This window comes from Phycodurus eques, chromosome 1 (assembly GCF_024500275.1).
Source record: "Phycodurus eques isolate BA_2022a chromosome 1, UOR_Pequ_1.1, whole genome shotgun sequence".
Taxonomy (NCBI): Eukaryota; Metazoa; Chordata; class Actinopteri; order Syngnathiformes; family Syngnathidae; genus Phycodurus; species Phycodurus eques.
This window is the reverse complement of record NC_084525.1, coordinates 28733310-28739571: the sequence shown is the minus strand read 5'-3', so window position 1 is coordinate 28739571 and position 6262 is coordinate 28733310. Positions and strand designations below refer to the sequence as shown.

General features: G+C 41.8%; 1 non-coding gene across 1 annotated transcript; it reads right to left on the bottom strand.

Annotated features, from left to right (window-relative positions):
* Window positions 1-3150: 3150 nt before the first annotated feature.
* On the bottom strand, window positions 3151-3223 carry trnar-ucg (transfer RNA arginine (anticodon UCG)). The gene has a single exon. It is a non-coding gene; the product is annotated as a tRNA-Arg (tRNA).
* Between the last annotated feature and the right edge of the window lie 3039 nt (window positions 3224-6262).

The following is a 6262-nucleotide window of genomic DNA, read 5'->3' as shown; positions in this document are numbered from 1 at the left end:
CCTGAACTGGTTGCCAGCCAATCGCAGGGCACATACAAACAAACAACCATTTGCACACACATGCACACCTACGGGCAATTTATACTCTTCAATTAACCTACCATGCATGTTTTTGGGATGTGGGAGTAAACCGGAGTGCCCGAAGAAAACCCACGCAGGCACGGGCTAAATACATATACATACAAATATGTTGGAAGTGCTGAAAACATGCAAAGACTTACCGGACAACAATATAATGCTGAATTGTTGAAATATAGCTTAAGCATCTTTTTCACAGTTTGAATTTTCCTGATTTTGTGGGCGGGGCTAAAACACAACCCTGTGGTCTCACGCGGGTTCCCTCCCCCACAAAAGAAGGACAAAGTTGTTTCATTTGGTTATGCTGCCCAGTTATGAGTTAGCTGTGCTTAGCTTCCATTAACAAGGCCCATTTACCACTCCAGCTTGCAGTTAACAAGCTAACGATGGCTACACCCCGAAAATGTGTCTTTGCTGGATGACTCAATTTACAGAACAGCTCGGTGACGTTATTTAACCTCCCCAAAAAATGAGGGTTTAAAAAAGCGATGGGCTGACTTTTTGAAGACATGCAGATGGCGAGCTGAACATCAACAGCACCAGCCAACTCTGCAGTGCGCATTTTGTAAACTTTCACCAGAGACAACACGGCTTCATGGGTAACTTGATACTAGTGACTGGGGTAGTGCCAATTATCTAACGACCCGGGCTTCCTCCTCCCGTCCCGCTGTCGTCCAATGCTGTGTTCGGCTGTGACATTATCTCACCAACAACGAGTGTAAGTTCACGTGTGTGCGTATTTTTCTGATTATAGTCCATAATAACCATTCAGTTTTGAAGTTGAGCCTCCTAATGTGATTTTACATCGTATAAGCTATCACCCTCTCAGTATGTTTGATTCCTTTTGGCGCATCCATTCAACACGCCCACAGCGTCTGAGAGCTGAGAGTTGGCTCTTATTCTTGGCTCTAAGTTTTGATGCCGGATTTTATATACTTAGCAATTTTTTTTATTGATTCCAAATTTGGCAGGCTTGTTAACATTACTCTTCTGTGTGGTGTGTCGAATTTACATGACATTTTTTGGGCCTGTTGAGTGCCACTTTAAACTTCAGACTGCACCCCACCCTTACACACAGGGGCAGCAAATGCCAGACGGCTGCTTTAAAAGGCACTTTTTATTACGTATTTTTCTCAAACACTTTGGCCAAATACCAATTTCTTCATGATTGTGTTTGTAATTTCTTGCTTCATCAGCAAACCTGTCATCAGCAGCCTCTTACTTTTCCCACTTCGCTTCTGTCTCTCAATCTATTGCTCTTGGTCAGGGTTTTTGTTCTATCTCTGTATCCAGGGAGATGTATTGACACGCAAAGCTACGTTCTGTCATATCAATAATTCACACGGTAACTGTGCAAATGGAGCATCAGAACAATGCGTCGACGCACGTCTTCAGTGTAACTACCGTGTTATCAAATCAATTTGCCACTGGATTTCTTTAAGATCAATAAACGCAGTCTGTCTGCATCTGTGAACAGTCTCTCTGACCCTTAATCTGGCAAACAAAAGAGCAATTTATTTATTTCAAGTATTTCATTGTGACAGACATCCACTCACTCTGGATTCCACTCTTTTCATGTTTTACTAAAAAAAAAAAAGTATTAGGGAAAAATGAATAACACCAGTGGGTGCGGCATTCATTTAGATTAGGGGACAACAACCTTTTGTGGGCTACATTTAAATTTGAAAAAAGACAGATGGGCCAGGTCTTTCATAGACATAGTTAAAAACATACTAAAATGTGTATGTTAAATATTTAAAATAGTTTATTTTGAAAATAAAATGATAACTCATTCCTTTTATTGAATTGCATCATTCATAAGAATTGAATTATAATTAATTCACCAATTAATAAATGAAATGTTTCCTTGACTATTTTTATTCATCCCTTAAGTAGACAGAGAAAAAAATCGAGTATTGACAGTAATGATCTTAATATGTAACTATCTATCCACTACTGTTCACACATTCATTAACTACTATGCTCCATTGAACTCCATTCCTAACCAAAACAACAGAAGCACATAAACAGTTTCGCAAATGGAGTCTCCCCGCATGTTGTAGGCAAGTTCCCTGCGCAGTATTTAAGATGGTCATACTAGAAAGTATGTATATTATAACAGATAAATTGTCATTTTGGCATTGTTGTCTTGACTGAATTTTAATTGAAAAATGAGGCATGTCTCCATCTGGTGGCAAAAAGGGTGTAAAACTGCAACTTCATGCAGTTTAAATATGCTTCAAAGACTTAAAAACGCAAAATAAATATTATGAGGTCCATGTGACCATCCGTGACATTGTTAGTCCACATCTTTTAGGTTAGTTCGATGTTTTCAATGTCCGTGTGTCTGCTATCGCAAATCAACTCTTTGCATTTGTAACATGCTTGCACTTTTGTTTATTCACTGCATTTAGTCTTGTCTAAGTATAGGATAGTGTTTTACATAGTTTTTTTTTTTTTTTAAATGTAAACACAAGTATGGCGTGCAAGCCTGCAATAATTTGTATCTGCACGACAATGACAATAAAGGCATTCTTTCAAATTAAAACGATAAAACGATAAAAACGTGATAGCATCACGTGGCAGGTAGGCGAGGGGCCAAGCGTCATATCAAAGCGTCCGCTCTGTTTTTGTAGTGTAGAATTCCAGCCTGGGGGGCGACAGAAGCCACGCACCACAGCGTAATAAGAATGTGCATTGTCACTTGTAATCAAAGTCAAGGGAGACTGTTTAGTTTTTACATTTTAATATTAACGTGGTTCTTTATGAACTTACAAAATTAAATAAACGTTATCTGAACACTCAATGAAGCTTACGACAGCAGCATTTTTTATTCCCCTCTTATTCCCTGAGAGGAATTATTTATTTTTTATTCAAAATCTAAACAAATCATAGGTCAATTGGTGCTATGGAAAGAATTGTTGCTATTTTGAAGCTTGACTACATCCATATTTAATATCAAATTAATTTGTGTTCTCCATGTACAACAGCAGTGACACGCTTGTAACATGGCAACATGTGATCCAGCCTCCACAAACAAATTTTCTGTCACTCTGAGCCGCCACCAAAAGTTGACCACGAAGGGACTCGAACCCTCAATCTTCTGATCCGAAGTCAGACGCCTTATCCATTAGGCCACGCAGCCTACATACAGCACAGGCCTAACCTGTAGCATTATAAGATGTTCTCCAGCCTATAAACGAACGTGCTTTTGGTTCATGCTATATTTTATTTTGAAAGCCACTTCCTTTTCAACTCATACAAAGACACGCACACGTAAACGTCAAATGGTCTGCAGGTCAAATAAACTCGGATAAACATGTCAAATCTATTCACATACCATCCTCAAATGCATTCAGAAAATATACTCAAATCCTTTCACATATCCATCACAAATGCTCGCACACATGCTTGTGAAACATTTTTTTTATTTTCTTGGGAGATTTATTGGTCAATACATGTTTGAGGAAACCAGAGTAACGGGGGGAAACCCAAGCAGGCACGGGGGGAACATGCAAACTCCACACAGGTGAGGTCAGATTTGAACCCAGGTCCTCAGAACATTTTAACTTCCTTTACCTGCCGGTAGAATGTCCCACCACTTTTGTCTATATATAAAGCATCTGCTTGTAGCTACTATGCAATGTCACTGAAAATATTGATTTGTGTTACATTCCACAACTCCACCGGAATGACAGACAATGAGAAAAGGCTTTCAAACCAGCAGGCACTCGAGATGGAGTCGGCCCTACAGTCCAATAGCTTAAGGGAAGAGGTAGGTTCCCTCAGTCCAGCTACGACATCAACTCTTTTGTCACCAACGTTGAGAGATGCCGTCAAGCTGAAGAAGGAGTCTTTTTGGCCTGTGGGACTCCTTAGGCAGCTGATGGGTAACGGCTAGCCAAGCAGAATGCAGCTTTGGTGGTCGCTGAAGCAAAAACACAGGCGTGGGAGGAGTTCGATGAGGACATGGAGAAAGACTTCCGGAAGGCTTCGAGGAAATTCTGGTCCACCATCCGGCGTCTCAGGCAGGGGAAGCAATGCACCATCAAGACTGTGTATAGTGGTGATTGGGTGCTGCTGACCTCGACTCGGGACGTTGTGAGTCAGTGGGGAGAATACTTCGAAGACCTCCTCAATTCCACCGACACACCTTCCCACAAGGAAGCAGAGTCTTGGGTCTCTGAGGCGGGCTCTCCTTTCTCTCGGGTTGAGGTCACCAAGGTGGTTAAAAAGCTGGAAAAGGTGGATGAGATCCGCCCGGAGATCCTAATGGCTCTGGATGTTGTGGGGCTGTCCTTGTTGACACGCCTCTGCAACATCGGGGACAGTCCCTCTGGATTGGCAAACTGGGGTGGTGGTCCCCCTTTTTAAGGAGGGGGACAACAGGGTGTGTTCCAACTACAGGGGCCTCACACTCCTCAGCCGTCCTGGTAAGAATCAGATTCAGGAGGAGCAGTGTGGTTTTTGTCCTGGCCGTGGAACAGTGGACCAGCTCTACACCCTCAACAGGGTCCTCGAGGGTGCATGGGAGTTCGCCCAACCAGTCTACATGTGTTTTGTGGACTTGGACAAGGCATTCAACCAAACATAGTGTAGTTACTTGACATAAAGCAGTAATGTAGTGTCTGTATGTGAGTGACAAAATAGTGTCTATTGCAGCAGAAAAAGCCTTAATGTCACTCACCAACACCATCGCCATCCCAGATTAAGAGAACGAAGGGAGAAGGAGGAGGCGCAAGGGCGTGGTCAGTTACAAAGAGCCATCCCTGAATAGGTGAGCGCCCCGTTGTCCGTGTAAAAAGATGAAACAAATACTGTAATCTCTAGTTTATCGCGAGGGTTTAAACCTGTATGTTGGCTGCATGGCGTAGAGAGGGTAAGAGTACGTCCTACAACTGAATGGTCGCTGGTTCATATCCCCGCCCAAGCGCATTTTGTCATTGTGTCACTGGGCAAGACACTTAACCCACATTGCCCATGAATGAACATGGTTGGATGTTTGGCGGTGGTGGGAGGGGCCATAGGTGCAGAATGGCAGCCATGCTTCTGTCAGACTGCCCTAGGGCAGCTGTGGCTACACAAGTAGCTTACCACCACTAGGTGTGACTGTGGAGTGAATGAATAATTTGTGCAATTTGTGCAATTGACTCTTTGAGTCCTTTAGAAAAGCGCTATATAAGTGTAATGTATTGTTATTAACTTTGTGCCGCCTGGTTGTTGTTCAGTCATATTTTTAAAAAAAAAATATATATATATATATTACACAAATTCTGCCAGGGTATGTAAACTTATGAGCACAACTGTATATACAGTATATGCAGTCATACGTACCTCTGTCATATTGGAATGAAAGTGTAGGCTACACCTTTTTCATAACCTCTAGGTGGCGGAATATTAGAATGAAAGTGTACACCTTTCTCATAACCTCTAGGTGGCGGTGACATTGGAATGAAAGTGTACAGCTTTTTCATAACCTCTGGATGGCGGCATACATTTATAAAATGGGGGGAAAAAAATCCATGTTCCTATATACATATGTATAATGCACACTATTGACTTTTGAAAAAAAAAAAATTGGGGGGGGGCGGGGAAATGCGCATTATACACAAGATATTACGGTACTTCACTCTGAGTGTGTGCAGTGTGCAATTCATCTCTATGATTTAACTTTTTGAATTGAACTACCTAATAAAGGATTTACACTATTGATGTGTGAGCATAATCAACATGTGTGTGAGCATGATAGACATGAACTCGTGAAGGCCAGGGATGTGTGCGAGAATGTGATTGAGGTGCTCGGGTGAACGCATTTGAGTAGTGTTAATGAGAGAGTTTGAGTAGTCCTTATGAGAGCAAGACTCGTGCGTATGAGAGTGTTTGAGTCGTGTTAATGAGAATGTTTGAGTAGTCCTTATGAGAACCAGACTTGTGCGTATGAGAGTGTTTGAGTAGTGTTAATGAGAGTGTTTGAGTAGTCCTTATGAGAGCAAGACTCCTGCGTATGAGAGTGTTTGAGTAGTCCTTATGAGAGCCTTTCAGTAGTTTGTGTGTGTGAAAGCATTTGAATAGTAAGTGTGAGAGCTCCTGAATAATGTCCCTAAAGGTCCCTCATATGTTTCTATGTTTGTGACATAGCAAGTTACGAATTATTCAAGTACCTGCCCACTTCATGGTTGCTACA